At 42.9% G+C, this 17,504-nt stretch overlaps 1 protein-coding gene across 5 annotated transcripts in view; it reads left to right on the forward strand.

Moving 5' to 3' along the window:
- Positions 1-17,504, forward strand: part of LOC126106489 (protein sprint) — a 555,062-nt gene that overhangs the window by 267,087 nt on the left and 270,471 nt on the right. The window lies entirely within an intron of this gene.

The following is a 17,504-nucleotide window of genomic DNA, read 5'->3' on the forward strand; positions in this document are numbered from 1 at the left end:
TTTGCGGCAGAGTTTGAAACATTTGCCCTATATTTTCACAGTTAAATTGAGCAAACCTAACGTGTTACACGTGATTGCAATACATACGACTCTTATTACTTGCAGTACCAATTAACGTTTGGCTTTGTTTTAACTGCTTACTGGTTAGGAGTGAATACTTTTCTGTGATATTGTGGAGCGTTATGATCATTCTGCCATAATATGTTATAGAAACTACTTTGGAAAGGGTATATCCGGGAGGGAATGGTTGTGCTTAGGACACTGGACCCGTATCCGGGTGGGACAGGATTCGAATCTTTGTCTGGCCTCTTCTATTTTGTAGTGGTTTTCGTACGTCACTCCAGGTGAATGCTGGGATTTTTTCTTTCCAGTTACTGTTAATTCCTTTCCTGTCGTCTTCCTGTGCAGGCTTACGCACGATATGGACGAAACTTTATTTAAATCTGACTTCCCCATACCGTTCTCCCTCATCCCCGTGAAGCGGCCTCCTCTTCTCCCTTGCTGTCGACTTAAACTGTGTGGCCTTCTTAAGTGTTTTCATATTCGCTTTCTTTAATGGTATTCGTCTTTCGCGGTCTACGTATCAACTGTTACGCCTTGTTGTCCGGTGTTATCTTGAACTCCTTTTGTCCACACTATTTGCGTCTGCCTGAATGGAAGAGTTCGGGAATTTTTGTTGCAGTTTTATTCTTCTTTTCCTGCGTGTCATTTATTGGTCCAAAACTTTCCTATCGATTTTTGTTTTTAGTATGTGTTCTGTTTCCGAAAATAGTGCCATAATTTTGCGTTGATGAATAGGGATCTTTCGTTCCAGTGATTCCTCGTGAGCATATAATTACGTGTCATGCAGTTTTCTGGTTCTTTCTGGCTTGGAATTTAAGTAAAACCATGACTGAGTAGTCAGTATTATCAATTGCAGTGATCGAAGAGATAGAGAAGGGGGCGTTTTGGATATTTGGAGAAATGGACCAGCTAAGTAAAAACATTATATTAGGTTGGTGCATACGTCCGTACAAGTCTGCCAACGCTGCGATGAAGTCGATTCCGCGACTGTAGAAATCGCGTGGTTTTGAGGCGAAGAATTCGTCGAGCCACGTTCGGAGCACATTTTCATCCAGAAAGGAAGTTACTTGAGGATTGTTCGATGTTGTTGTTGTGGGCTTCAGTCCAGAGACCGGTTTGATGCAGCTCTCCATGCTACTCTATCCTGTGCAAGCCTCGTCATTTCAAGAGTAACTACTGGAACTCACATCCATCTGAACCTGCCACAGAGAGCGTGAAAGGTGAAAATCTGACGGCGCAAGACCGTGTGAAGTAAGGTGGGAGCGCATTGACTTCCCAACCCAACTTCTGTGTAGTCTTTTCTGTCAGTCAGCAGTGATTGTCAACCTCGGGGAAGCAGTTCGTAGTACACCACGCCATCGCTATTCCACTAAATGCACAACATTATCCGTCGTGGATACGCGCACGTATTTGTGCGGGAAGCTGCTGCAGTGTTTGGGCTCAACCATTACTTTCTCTTCGGTATGTTAGCGTAAAGACACCATTTCTCGTCACCAGTAATTATACAGGATAGGAATGGTCGGTGCTGCTCACGAGCCAATTGATGATGAGAAAGCAGAGACGCACATATTGCTCTTCCCACCCCGATTTTTGTGATTTTGGCTTAGAGCGTGCGTTATCCATACACCCGATTTTTTAACCTTCTCCGTTGCATGAAAATGTCCAACGATGATGGAATGATCAGTTCCTCACATTTGCCATTTCTCGAGTAAAATGACGTGAATTAATGCGTTTAAACCATCTTCATCAAACCCCGGAAGGTCGTCCTCAATGTGGAGAGTCACTAATGGCAAAACGATTCTCCTTAAGACGAGAAATCCCATTTTGTTGCCGCGCTCTGTCCAAAAGCATTATCCCGACACGGCACAAATGTTCCTGGTTGTCTCTGCGGATGTCACCCCTCTATTAAACTCGGACAGAAGAATATGTCTGGAATGTTCAGATTTCTCCTTTTGGCACTCCATTTTCCAGCGCCCAGTCACTATCTTCAAATGACAATATGTAAACTCAAATAGGAACTGTGGGCTACGAATAAAAAATGACAATCGATAAACAAACCTATGGCAACTGGAATACTAACATGCAATGCAAAAATGCTACGAACTTGTGCACCAAACTACTTCCAGGGCGGGTGTAGCGTGCCTGTCTGAACTGCCATCCTAGTCAACATTAGCATCACTGACTTTTTAGCAACATTCGTATCTTCAGGACTGTATTGAACATTACGATACTGCAGTTTTCCTTTGGCCAGTGACATCACTTTACTATTGAAATTATGGTACCTGACTGATATGTAGCGTAGTCAGAGGACTAGATACTAGTTTGTTCGCGGTTTGTTAAAACCGTCAGATTCAAAAAATAAATTATTTCTTTAAGTGAAGACTGTGACAAAAAGCTGATCTATAGCGCAGCCCGAGGACAAGGCAAGATTAGCTCATAGCTTGGTTGGGAGTTGGCGAAGCCAACGTAAGATGTCCCGGCATCGGACGCTTCGCATTCCGTCGCTATATTTACGACAACGCTGAAAACCCCTATTTTTGAATTGTGGTCAAATTATTTTTCAGATTATTACTGTTTTTGAACCAGCTAATAACACCCCAGCTCAAGATATTCCATATTCCATCAGGAATCACGATGCTGTATCAAATTAAGCGTGCTTTTATTATGTCAGTCGCCATACTAATTGCAAGCGTCAGTGTCAAAGCTGGCGGATTGTACTGTAATCTTCAATACTTTTCAGTTATAGGTATTTCTCTTTTGAAGTATATGGTAAATATTGTGAGTTTGGAAGAAGCTTGTTGTTGTTACAGTGCTCACTGTAAGTAGTGTTCTGTTAGTATGAGAATAGGGCATAAGATCTTAGTGATCTCTCTCTCCCTCCCTCTCTCCTTGTTTTCAATATTATGCCCGTAAATTAAAAAAAAAATTTTTGAAAATTTTATTGTGTCTCCTTGACGACTCTGCAATTCACAATTAATTGCTTAGCTGATGGTTCAGACTACTCTACCGTTCCTATCTCGAACAACGCGTGGGCAGAAACGAACGTTTAAGTCATTCCGCACGCTCTTTTTGTTTTAGTACAGTGACCCTGTATTCAGACATAATTGTTGTAAAGGAATGTGGCTATGATATAAGTTAAATGTTTATTTGAGACTACAGTAGTGAAGCCATAGCCACAATACATAACATTTTTCTTTAAAAAAGGAGTTACATTATTGGTTTCAACGAACTACGTCGTCACTTCCAAATTGTAAAACATCAGTTGGAGAATATATTATATATTTTCATACTGACGTTTTACATTTGAGAATGAGGACGTAGTTCGTTGAAACCGCTGATGTAACCCCTTTTTATGTGCTGTGACTGTTGCTTCACAATTGTAGTGTCAAATAAACTTTTAATACAGTGATAATTTCTCCCTACGTAGGTGGGCGCCAACTAAATATTTTCGTATTCGGAGGAGAAAGTTGGTGATAGAAATTTCGTGAGAAGATCCTGCCGCAACGAAAAACGCCTGTTTTAGTGATTGCCGCCCAATTGGCGTATTACATCGGTGGTTCTCTTTCTCTTGCTCTGCGATAGTACAGAACAAGCTGCCCTTCTTTGATATTTTTCGATGTCCTATCTGTTAAGTCACACTGAGTAGCTAAACTGTAGAAGAGGACGGGCGAGTCTCTTTAGTGGGCGTGTTGCTTCTTCTAAGTGTTCTACCAATAAAACGCAGTCTTCATTCGCCTTACTCGTAACATATTTGTGATTGTTGCATTTCCAGTTACTGTGCTAAATAAAATGGCTTATGCCATGTTTGAGACTCGTAGGAATAACCTGTAGGAGCTGTAATTAGTCTGCGAAATTACATGCTTACAGAACACTAGTTCAACCGATTTTTGTGTACTGCTCGCAGTGTGGGAGCGTCACCTGGCTGGATTGATACAGGGGACAAATAAAAGCCAACGAATATCGGCATATGTCGTCACGGGTTCATATAATACGCGCGAAAGCGTTACGTAGATGCTCAACAAACCCCTGTGGCAGACGCTACAGAAGAGGCGTTGCGGATCTCTGAGAGGTATATCTTTGCAATTGCAAGAGCGTCTATTTCTAGAAGTCGGGCAACATATTACTTCCACATGTGTCTCGGGAAGTGACCACAACCTGGAAACCGCAGAAATCGGAGCTCATTGGAGGTTCACAGACACTTGTTCTTCCCACACACCAATCGCGAATGGAACAGTAGTGGTGGAGGGGGGGGGGGGGATAGTGGTACAAGAAGTACACTCGTCCACATACCGTCAGGTGGCTTCCGTGGTTTAGATGTAGAATAAAGAATGTGCGTGCGTGTGATTTTCTGAGGGGGGGGGGGGACAACATTTGGACATGCTCTTCTTTTCAGTGTAATAGACGACCAGGGGTGGCTCGCGCCGTATCATTAGTGACGTGTACCGGATGTATACCGCTGGAGAAAATTGTTCTGTCTGAAGTGGACTACCCAGGAAAAAATAAACTGGTTTCCGGCCACGCGGGCAATCAGGGGCTCTTAAAGCATTCACTTTACGAGCCAGCAGCCATATCCAGAGGGACTTTTTGGACTACGATCTCTATTATCACTGACGTGACCTCTCTCTGCCGCATTAATGATTCAAACCAACATGTCAGTCACATGACTGAAGAATTAAAAGTTCTGTCATTACGCGCTATGCAGAATGGAACTGACATTTACAGTTTTCCACGTTTATAGCTAAAATCAAGCAACGATTATAACAGTTGAACTGCTTGTTGTATTAGTGTTGCACATGAGGGATTACAGTTAACGTAATTACTCCGAAATTTCCAGTATTAAGGCAATGCTTTTTTTTTACATTTGGTCAGATGAAAGGCTGACAAACAGTTTTAAATACTGTATTAACAGTTTTTGTTGCTATATATATTTTTTACTCCGAAAACGACAACGAATTCATCAATATGTAAGTTAGGTAAGTTATAGCGTTATACCACTTAGCAAACGTACTTTGTATGTCTTCATTTTCGTCACGATCTATCAAATTTTTCAGTGTGTGTAGGGTACAAGAGCGGCTCAGCTCAATAGGCTATGACGATGTGTAATGCCTGGTGGCTAACACATTGAATTAAGTAATAATATTTACTGCCGTATATCATAGAATGGAAGCTAAAATGTATGATATTGTTCTTCACCTCTTTTATGCAATTTTCTGTATGTTAGATCTGAAGATTGCTCGTCACTGAGCTGAAACTAGCAATCAATAAAGGAATTGTAGCGATATTGAGCAGCAATTTTACCCACACTTTTTAACATAACAGATCGCTTGTCATCAGATTTGACTGTGTCAAAAAACAATGCTCATTTCATTCAACACATCAGGTAATTCTTCACGGTCACTGAGGACAGCAGTGCCATCAGCAAATCTTGTCACTGATACCATGTCACCGCGTTTTTTGATCCCACTTTTGAACCTTTCTTTCATTTCCGTAATTGCTTCTTCGATGTGTAGATTAACAGTAGAGACGAAAGGCTGCGTGCCTGTCTTACCGATTTTAATCCGAGCACATCGCTCTTGCTTCACAGTCTGCGACATGGTCGCGAATAAAACAGTGATTCGAATATATAATAAATTTCCTTTCCTTTAGTCTATATTCACAAACTTTTTGTCATCAGATTACCGGTTTCAGTCTATAATGATCATGTTCAGATCTACAGCAAAACATGGGAAGACATAAATACGCTAGCAGATTGTCTACAGCTTAAAACAATAAAACGGATCATAATGAAAAGTACAACTGACATACATATACATTTGTGCGGTGTAAGTATGAAGAGGCATACCTGTTTTATAAAAACAGCATATGCTGTTATTTATATATATTTGACGATGCTGGTGCTGATTTTGTGTTTAATATTTGACCATGCCACTAGGGCTGCAGTACATTAGGACATGTTTTTATAAAACAGGTATGCCTCTTCATACTTAAACCGCACAAATGTATATGTATGTCAGTAGTACTTTTCATTATGATCTGTTTTATTGTTTTAAGCTGTAGACAATCTGCTAGCGTATTTATGTCTTCCCATATTTTGCTGTAGACCTGTTGATGGACATCATAGACCGAAGCCGGTGGTCTGTGACAATAGCCGTAAAGTAAAAGAAATTTACATCCCTCTTGGTCTTCCATTCAAATGGCTCTGAGCACTATGCGACTTAACTTCTGAGATCATCAGTCCCCTAGAACTTAGAACTACTTAAAAGTAACTAACCTAAGGACATCACACACATCCATGCCCGAGGCAGGATTCGAACCTGCGACCGTAGCAGTCACGCTGTTCCGTACTGAAGTGCCTAGAACCGCACGGCCACCGCGGCCGGCTGGTCTTCCATTCTTGGTTCCTGTACATACTGCGTGTTTACCGCCTCTCTCTATAGCTTACCCTACTTTTCTCAATATCTAGCACGATTTTACTTTGGCGAATTTTTTTCTGCGTCTACAAATCTTGCGAACTGGTCTAGATTCCATTATCAAGCATAATTTCCGAAATGCCTCTCTGGTGCCTTTGTTAAGCCAAAATTATCGCGTTCCAGCAGATCCTCAGTTACCATTATTCTTGTCAGAAACTAGGAGAAATCAACCGTTTAGCTGAGTTTGCGACAATTCCCGCACATAGCCTCCATTATCCTCTGTGCGCGCTCTACTAATTATTCCAGTCATGTCTTCGCCATCCCTGTAGAAGTGCTACATAGGGGATTGCGGTATATTCCTATTTTCCTCAATTAGAGCCGTTTCTTGAAACTGCCTTAGACTTTCCCGTGATATTTTGCGTCTATCTTCGCGTGCAGTTGTTTCGGTATCTTCCTGATGTTCTATAACGTATCAAACGGACTTGAGATCATTTCTGCTGCTCTTCTCCGTATTTGTTCAGTAACTCCTGTTAGCTCTATTGGGCACGGGTCCCACGCAATTGAACCATATTCTAGGATGGGTCGCAGGAGTGTTTTTGTAAGCAACCTGCTATGTAGACATATTACTTACGTATCCCAGCAGTGAAGCAGACTCTGCCACATGCTTTATCTTAGATTGAGACTATACACTTCCATTACATATTTTCCATTGTATTACATCCAGGCATTAGTCACAGTTCGCCGATTTCACTCGTGACTCATTGATATTCTAGTCATAGAATAGTACTTTTCTGTATTTTGCGAAATGCACAGTTTTACATTTCCGAACATTTAAAACAAGTTGCTGATCATGCACCACTTTGAAATCTTACCTTGATGCGGCTGAATATTTGTGCAGCTTTTCTCACACATTACTTCATTATATAAAACTGCGTCTGTCAAAACTCTGACAAGCTATTAATATTGTCTGTAAGGTCATTAATATACAGCAAGGGCCCGAACACGTAGTTGGGCACACCCAGATCTACTCTTAAATCTGTCACTGACTGTCCACCCGAAAGAACATATTGCGTCTTACCTGCCAAGAAATCCTGAATCCAGTCGCAAATTTCGCTTGATACCCTATACGATGTATAATGGAATGTAGTCGAATTAAGTCGGATGATGCTGAAGGAATTAGATTAGGAAATGAGACACCTAAAGTAGTAAAGGAGTTTTGCTATTTGGGGAGCAAAATAACCGATGATGGTCGAAGTAGAGAGGTTATAAAATATAGACTGGCAATGGCAAGGAAAGCGTTTCTGAAGGAAGAGTAATTTGTTAACAACGAGTATAGATTTAAGTGTCAGGAAGTCGTTTCTGAAACTATTTGTGTGGAGTGTAGCCATGTATGGAAGTGAAACATGGACGACAAATAGTTTAGACAAGAAGAGAATAGAAACTTTCGAAATGTGGTGCTACAGAAGAATGCTGAAGATTAGATGGGTAGATCATACAACTAATGAGGAGGTATTGAATAGAATTGGGGAGAAGAGGAGTTTGTGGCACAACTTGACTAGAAAAAGGAATCGGTTGGTAGGACATGTTATGAGGCATCGAGGGATCACCAATTTAGTACTGGAGGGCAGCGTGGAGGGTAAAAATCGTAGAGGGAGAACAAGAGATGAATACACTAAGCAGATTCAGAAGGATGTAGGCTGCAGTAGGTACTGGGAGATGAAGAAGCTTTCACAGGATAGAGTAGCATGGAGAGCTGCATCAGACTAGTCTCAGGACTGAAGACAACAACAACAACAACAACAACAACCCTAAACGTTCGTAATTCTGATAGTGTGTGTGCAGTATGGAGTCAAACGTATTTCGGGAATTAAGAAACACTGTATCAGCCTGACTGGCTTGATCCACGGTTTTCTGGATGTGTTGTGAGAAAAGATCGAGTTGCATTTCTCGTGACGGATGTTTCAGAGTCCACGCTGGTTGGCGTGGAAAAGGTCTTCTGCTCCAGATACCTCATTACGTTTGAGCTGAGAATATGCTCCAAGGTCCTACGCGTGGAACCCCTAGGCGTCTTACATCCGAATTGTCGTCAGACGGTCGGTAGATGCGCTACTCCTTCGGTTAGCAGAAGGCCACAGATTGTCATAAAAGGTAGCGAAAATAACGGGGCGAATGCGTTGTTGTGTGTTTGAAACAGAAAATAAGTGGCCAAGTGCGGTTAGGACTCGAACAGTGAGAGTTCCGTACAAACATAATTATGTATATACATAGTTCATCCATCCCGGTAATCGAGATTTTCGACGAGTTTTGGCTGATACCGATATCGATACCTTCAAGAAAATCGGTGCCGGGAATTCCAAAAACCGTTTCGAAATCTGTACGCTAGTCCCTGAGACTAACCCGGACATACAAAACGAAGCAAGCAGGAAACTTCCGTTTATATCTGTACAGAGAGGAGATTGATAAAATATTTTTATTTAATGTGTGCTTGCAATAATATTGTTCTATTACTCTTTTATGCAGTTTTCTTCGTGGCGCGTTTAACAAGGACTGAGGGATGAAGTATTGCACTTGTAAATAAATCTGAAATCGCAGTTGTGGAAGTAATAGTCAAATGCCGAAAACATTCTCATTTAGATCGGATGTAGTTTAATGAGTACAGATACGCATATTGTTGTTGTCGTCGTCGTTAGTCCGAATACTTGCTTCATGCAGCTCTCTGTGCTACTCTGTCATGTGCATAGCGACTGAAACCTACGTCCTTCTGAATCTGCTTCTTGTACTGATCTCTTGGTTTCTCTCTGAGTTTTACCTCCCTCCCCCCCCCCCCCCCACACACACACCTTCCTCCAATAACTAAACTGCTGATCCTGTGATGTCTCAATGTGTAATGTCAACCAATCCCTTCTATTACTCAGGTTATGCCATAATTTTTTTCTCCCCAATCCCATTCAGTAGCTCCTCATAGGTTACTTGATCTACCACATAACTTTCAGCATTCTTCTGTAGCACCACATTTCAAAAGCTTCATTTCTCTTCTTGTCTGACCTGTATATCATCCACGTATCACTTCCATACTTGGCTACACTCCATAACAGTACTTCAATCTATATTCGACGTTAGCAGATTTCTCTTCTTCAGGAACGCTTTTCTTGCCAGGGCCGATCTACATGTTATATCCTCTCTACTTCGGCCATCCTCAGTTATTTTGCTGCTCAAATTGCAAAACTCATCTGATACTTTACGTGTCTCATTTCCTAATCTAATTCCCTCAGCGTCACCTGATTTAATTCGACTACATTCCGTCATCCTTGTTTTGCTTTTGTGTACATTCATCTTATATCCTCCCTGAAACTTCCTGGCAGATTAAAACTGTGTGCCGGGCCGAGACTCGAACTCGGGACCTTTGCCTTTCGCTGGCACAGTGCTCTACCAACTGAGCTACCCAAGCACGACTCATGCCCCGTCCTCACAGCTTTACTTCTGCCAGTATCTCGTCTCCTACCTTCCAAGTTCCGAGTTCGAGTCTCGGTCCGGCACACAGTTTTAATCTGCCAGGAAGTTTCATATCAGCGCACACTCCGCTGCAGAGTGAAAATCTCATTCTGGAAACATCCCCCAGGCTGTGGCTAAGCCATTTCTCCGCAATATCCTTTCTTTCAGGAGTGCTAGTTCTGCAGGGTTTGCAGCTTCTGTAAAGTTTGGAAGGTAGGAGGCGATATACTGGCAGAAGTAAAGCTGTGAGGACGGGGCGTGAGTCGTGCTTGGGTAGCTCAGGTGGTAGAGCACTTGCCCGCGAAAGGCAAAGGTCCCGAGTTCGAGTCTCGGTCCGGCACACAGTTTTAATCTGCCAGGAAGTTTCATATCAGCGCACACTCCGCTGCAGAGTGAAAATCCCATTCTGGTTATATCCTCCTTTAAAGACATTGTCCATTCCCTTCATCTGCTACTCCAAGTCCTTTGGTCTGTCTGACAGAATTATAGTGTCATCGTTAAATATCAAGGCTTTTATATCTTATCACTAATCTTTCAGCCCCATTCCAAACATTTCTTTTGGTTTACCTTACTGCTTGCCCAGCGTACAGATTGAGTAACATCGGCGATTTTCCATATGGAATAGATTTAGGTAGCTAGCGAGATTTAAGTAGCTGTGACGTTTTTATAGTCCTGACAACGTGGCGACGCGTTGACAGGTTTCTGAATACATCTTAGGGAAGTAGACATCCGACAAAGGATACGCGAGCCCCTCCGTCACGCCAGTAAAGTAGCTCCGGTCGGCCGTATCTGCTTTACTAAGGACAGAGATCGATCGCTGTTCTCCCTTCCCTCGGCGGCGCCGGGCTCATGAGGATGCCAGAAGAAGGGAGTGCAGGAGAAAGTTCCGCACCCCCAGGGATTGGCCAGACTGCGATGAGAAATATTTGCCGAGAGTCCCGCGCCGTAGTGGCGTAGTCGGGCCGCGCCACGGACGGATACTTTCTGCGGGGAAGGCAACAGCCCAGAAAAAAAAGTTCCGCCCAGCCAGTGTTCCAACAGCGGGAGGAAACGCGAGCAGACCGAGTTGTTTCACACTGACGCGTCGCGTTTATTCTGATAATGGCAACGACAGTTATTGTCAGAATAATTATTACAAAGTTGTTCCGGACCGGTTGTTCGTCACTTTTAAACACATCTTCATGTACACAGCATTTGAGGACGCAAATAACATTCGCATGGTGTGTCAGTGCGAAATAACATAGCTCAATGAAACTTGAACTAGAGATGGGAAGAACTTATACAGTATAGGACAAAAGGTAATTGAAAGAAATGCGCAGTGTCACAAATAGAAATGACACTTTTATTGAAAGATAATAAGAGAATGAGACCCCAATGTCATTCAATCTGTATATTGAGCAAGCAGTAAAGGAAACAAAAGAAAAATTCGGAGTAGGTATTAAAATCCATGGAGAAGAAATAAAAACTTTGAGGTTCGCCGATGACATTGTAATTATGTCAGAGACAGCAAAGGACCTGAAAGAGCAGTTGAACGGAATGGACAGTGTCTTGAAAGGAGGATATAAGATGAACATCAACAAAAGCAAAACGAGGATAATGGAATGTAGTCGAATTAAGTCGGGTGATGCTGAGGATTTAGATTAGGAAATGAGACACGTAAAGTAGTAAAGGAGTTTTGCTATTTGGGGAACAAAATAACTGATGATGGTCGAAGTAGAGAAGATATAAAATGTAGACTGGCGGTGGCAAGGAAAGCGTTTTTGAAGAAGAGAAATTTGTTAACATCGAGTATAGATTTGTCAGGAAGTCGTTTCTGAAAGTATTTGTATGGAGTGTAGCCATGTATGGAAGTGAAACTTGGACGATAAATAGTTTGGTCAAGAAGAGAATAGAAGCTATCGAAATGTGGTACTACAGAAGAATGCTGAAGATTAGATGGGTAGATCACATAACTAATGAGGAGGTATTGAATAGAATTGGGGAGAAGAGCAGTTTGTGGCACAACTTGACAAGAAGAAGGGACCGGTTGGTAGGACGTGGTCGGAGGCATCAAAGGATCACAAATTTAGCCTTGGAAGGCAGCGTGGAGGGTAAAAATCGTAGAGAGAGCTGAATACACTAAGCAGATTCAGAAGGATGTAGGATGCAGTAAGTACTGGGAGATGATGAAGCTTGCATGGAGCATGGAGAGCGGCATCAAACCAGTCTCAGGACTGAAGACCACAACAACAACAAAAATTACAATGGCGTCACCATTATTTACGATTTCCCTGGCCGTCACAAAAGGCGAGGCATGGTTCTTAATGGTGTGTGTGATCACCACACAAAGGTGGTAAGGAGTTTTTGTGTTGGGGCGTTCCATCTACATAGATACTCCGGAGGGTACACTGCACCACTAATAGTCATTTCCTTTCCAGATCCACTCGCAAATCGAGGGAAAAACGATTGTCTACAGGGTGAAAAGTATTTAAACAGACAAACTCTGGGAGGTTGTAGGCGACATCAAAATAAATATTTTTCCCTAATGTCATTTTTTCGTATGAGGATTATTTAAACCGGTGGACGCCGTATTATGCTCGTCAGTTTTTAGAGGCCATATTACGATCTTCAGTTGTTAGAGGGCGTATTACGCTCTTCAGTTGTAGGCAACTGCTGTCCACCAGCGTAGTAGTGCATTGTCTCTGTTTACTAATGGAACGATGCACCTGGAGCGAGTACACTGATATGGTTGGTGCGTACTGCGTAGCGCACCACAACGGACGAGCTGCACAGCGGGTTTATCAACAACAGTATCCTAATCGCCGTATCCCGCATCATACGACCTTTGCTGCTGTGTACTAACGTCTATGTGAGACCGGGTCATTTAGCAAATTACCTGGACAGGGACGCCGTCGCACGGTAAGAACGCTGCAATTTGAGGAAGCTGTCTTGCAGCATGTGGAGCGGGATCCTTCAATCAGTGCGGTTCTTCGTTAATGTGTGGGTCGGTATTGTTGGGGACTGTTTAATTGGGCCGTATCTGCTACCTAGGCCATTAAATGGTAGGCGCTATTACAATTTTCTCGCCAGAACTTTGCCAGAATTGCTGGAAGACGTCCCCGCTCCCTACAAGACAGCGCATGTGGTTCCAACATGACGGGGCGCCGGCACATTTCGGTCCTCGTATGCGTCGATTCCTGGACTGACGGTTCCCAGAAACGTGGATTGGCAGAGGTGGTCCTGTACCATGGCCTGCTCAATCCCCAGATATGTCCCATCTGGACTTTTTTGTGTGGGGCTAGATGCGCAACCCTGTTTACACAACTCCTGTTGCATCAGAAGAGGATCTGGTTGCCCGGATAGTAGCAGCAGCAGCGGGAACAAGTGAAGATACTCCTGGGGTTTTTGCCCGTGCCAGACGGTGTAACCTTTGTTTACGTGTCAATGGAGACAGTTTTGAAATTATACTGTAATTGAAATTGGGTTGTGTTAATGTGTTGTGTCTTGGTCATAAAAAAATGGAAAACTGTGTGTTGGTTTAATTAATTTGGCGCCACAGAAATCTTCCTCTCCCGGTTTAAATACTCGTCGTAGGTACAGATGACATTAGGGAAAAATATTTGTTTTGATGTCCCCTGCAACCTCACAGAGTTTGTCGGTTTTCGCCCAGTATATGCCTCCGAATGAGCCTTAATTTCTCGTATCTTCGTGCTCCGTATGTGCAATGTATATTGGCGGCAGTAGAATCGATCGCCACTCAACTTCAAATGCCGGTTCTCCAAATTTCTCAACAATGTTCCTCGTAAAGAACTTCAGCATTCCTCCAGGGTTTCCCATTTGAGTTCCCCAAGCGTCTCCGTAACACGTGTTGTTCGAACCTACCGGTAACAAATCTAGCAGCCCTCCTCTGAACTGCCATGATGTCCTTCCTCAATCCGACCTGATACGGATTCCTAACAGTCGAGCAGTACTCCAGAACAGGTGACACCAGCGTCCTACAAGCTTTCTCCTGCCTATGGGAAGCAATTTCCCTAAAATTCGACCAGTAAACCGATGTTGACCATTGCCGGTTCTCACGCCTTCGTTCCATTTCATGTCGCGTTGCAACGTCACGCCCAGATATATAAGCGTCTTGACTGTGTCAAGCAGGGCACTAGTAATACTGTATACGAACATTACGGGTTTGACCTTTCTACTCATTAGCATTAACTTACAGTTTTCCACATTTCAGACCATCTGCCATTTATCACACTAACTGGAAATTTTGTCTAAGTTGTCTAATATCTCCCTATAGTCAGTCAACTTCGACAGCTTACCGTAGACCAAGGACATCTTCGAAACAACAGATACCATATCCATATCAGTACACAGTTCTGGCAATACCGGCCATTACCTCCTTCTGTGCGGATGCACACATATACCCCGAACTCTTACTTCCACGAGTAATGAGTGTGTTGGGTAGGGACACTACGAATGTAGTGTGTGGACATATAAGGTGAGAATGAGGGTCGTGCGCGAGATAGTCCCTGCAGTCGCACTATCCACTGTGCCCTCGGTGGCTCAGATGGATAGAGCGTCTACCATGTAAGCAGGAGAGCCAGGGTTCTAGTCCCGGTCGGGGCACACATTTTCACATGTCCCCGTTGATATATATCAACGCCCGTCAGCAGCGGAAGGTATTAATATATAATTCTAATTCCGTTCTAGAGAGCGGCAGGTCATCATATCAGTATATCAAACTTCTAGTTATAAAAGCCTAGATCTTACTTCACCTCATGATGCCGTTGGTTTGTCGAACGGCTTCATTTAGCGGTAAAATAGGGCACAGGTTGATTTTCGTTCCATAACGAGAGCCCACAGTACTCTTGATGTTATGTGAGCTACTCCTGCTGCATTTGTACTGTTCTCAATAAATGCCATACACATAGCTTGCCCATATTAAACATCCGCCAAAACAACCATTTCAGTTTTCACTGCTTCGCATTTCGGAAACAGACTTTTTATTTCCACACCGGCGAATACGCACAACCAACGACACTAACCGTCTCCTCGCGAATCTTTTCTTGCACGCTCGACACGCCCAGCGATAATGCATTTACAATTTATTACACTCTTTGACACTAGGCCAGCGTGTCTACTTACAAGATGTTAACATTCCATGCGCATTCTCTTTCTTAAATACCAAATAGCATTTGCAATTTGACAACATACTTGCAAGAATAATATTCAGCACAACTAATGAAACAAACTTCGTAAAACACATAGAAAATGTATGATCATCCACAGAGTTGTGGTCTTATAATACAGGTGACCTTTCGCTCCATGTATTTTATCTCCGCTATCTTCAGAAGTTCAATTTTCGCCAGGCTTTTGACAATCTATCCTTCTCGAAATATTCTAATGCTATAATTGTGGGTTGTGTTACGTACGTCACGTTCTCCAGCCACAGTTTAATAAATTCCCATCATTCTTTCGTTTCCCCCCGCTGCAGTCGTGGACTGTGCGGCTGATCCCGGCGGAGGTTCGAGTCCTCCCTCGGGCATGGGTGTGTGTGTTTGTCCTTAGGATGATTTAGGTTAAGTAGTGGGTCAGCTTGGGGACTGATGACCTTAGCAGTTAAGTGCCATAAGATTTCGTTTCCCCCCTGTAGCTGGATCTGGCGATTTTATCTTTTTAATAGCAACGTGTTTGTATGTGACAGGGCTCCTTTTCTTTGTCTTATCGTGATAGGCTATTCGTTTAACTCTCGCGTAACTTGACTGTGTAACTGGACTGTTGTCTGTATACTCGAATAAGCTTATTCGGGACCTCGTTTTGGCCAAATGTCTTAATCGAACGAAAACAAGATTCCCTGTAAACTGCAGAATGGATGTTTGCCTGAATTTTCACAGGCAAACGAAGAATGAGAAATGGACAAATGGGGTACTAAATTGACTAACCTGACGTTAAAAATATTAATTGCTTGTAAGTAATCGTGGTAATTAAGAAAAATATAATTAGTGATTTGAGGGAAAATTGAATTAAAAAGAAGGCTATACATGTCTAAATTAAGTCTCAAAAAGTTTCTCTCTTATAAGCCTAGTCATAACGCTCACAAAAAGTTAAATTGGTGCAGTATTCAATTCTCAGAAGGCTTCCTTAGATTCAAGTAGTAAATTTATGGCAGTTACAGAACAGAACAGGCTAGGAAGCTAATTGAGCTGTCAAAAAGTTCATCTCGCCACGGTGTAGTTGCACTGGTCAGGTATTTGATTTTTTAAATGGCTTCTTTCGATTCAAGTATTAAAATTCGTGACATTTCGAGAACAAAAGACGCTATAAAATAAATAGTGTGTCAAAGAGGTCACGCTTTCTGAACAAAACATGAAAATAAAAAACTGAAAAAAAGTTTGTCAAATGTTTTTTGAACTGATTCGTCGTAAGAAATAGATTAGAGAAACATTTGATGCACCTTTGAATGATCGTAAACGAGGTGTGTTAAATGTTTCTCTACTGTGTTCTGGTTCTTACTTTTAGACAGATCAGTTTACAAAATATTTAAACACTTTTGACGTTGCACGAGCCATTGTGTGAATTTCGAGAGAGATCTGTACTGGCCTGAAATTTGCCAAACATAGCTGGCACAGCAGCTGAGAGAGGTCCCATAGGACAGGACCCCCAACCTCAGCCGTGACCCTGCCTTTACATACAGGGCGATTTGGCAGCACCTACCTATGGATTTTGTGCAAACCGCAACACATTCAAACACCACGCTCGGTAATTACGTATTCTCTCGCTCGCTACAAGCAAACAATTAGTCCTACAGGAAAAATGAACTAGACTTTTTTTGCGGAAAATTTAATGTCGTTCGATTTTGTTCTGGGGTAAGTTTTCGCTGTGCCATAATTTTCGAATTAGTCGAGAAAAACGTGTATGAAGGTCATTTTCATACATTTTTCTCGCGTAATTCGAAAACTACGGTCTCTATCGAAATCATATCGCCCTACAAGATCGAACTAATCACGAACAGGTCCTGTTCAGTTGTTTTCTGTAGGGCTAATAGTTCGCGCATAGCGAGCGAGAGAGTAGGAAAATCTTGCGCGTGTATTTGAGGGCGTTGCGGGCTGCATAAAACCGATAGATAGGGGCACCATGACCATCCGAGCTGGCGGCCGTACGAGTTGAGCTGGTGCAGCAACAGACGTGTAGGCTGCGCGGCCCGTCTTTCATTGCCCGTTCCCAATTACTGGCCGCGAGCTGGCGCCGGACGTTGTAGTTTCCGCTCTGGTAACACTCCAGAGCCGGTCAAAATAATACCGGGATGAAGCTGTCCCAGTTACAAGCCCATGTAGAGCGTGCAACTCACACTCCGGTCACGTACTCGTCGCTCTTCACTTCTGCGGCGGTGCTGCTGTTTATGCTGAACGATTGGATTTAATTGCGATAATCTCAACCACCAGTTCCCGAGCGCTACAGTCCACTAATAATATCAGTTCTGCTAATTTGGCTGGGGTGAAGTGACCGCAGTAGAGGCCTAACGTGAATATCCCGACTGTTGTGATTTAGCCAGTACAACAGACA

The sequence above is a fragment of the Schistocerca cancellata genome, chromosome 10 (assembly GCF_023864275.1).
Source record: "Schistocerca cancellata isolate TAMUIC-IGC-003103 chromosome 10, iqSchCanc2.1, whole genome shotgun sequence".
Taxonomy (NCBI): Eukaryota; Metazoa; Arthropoda; class Insecta; order Orthoptera; family Acrididae; genus Schistocerca; species Schistocerca cancellata.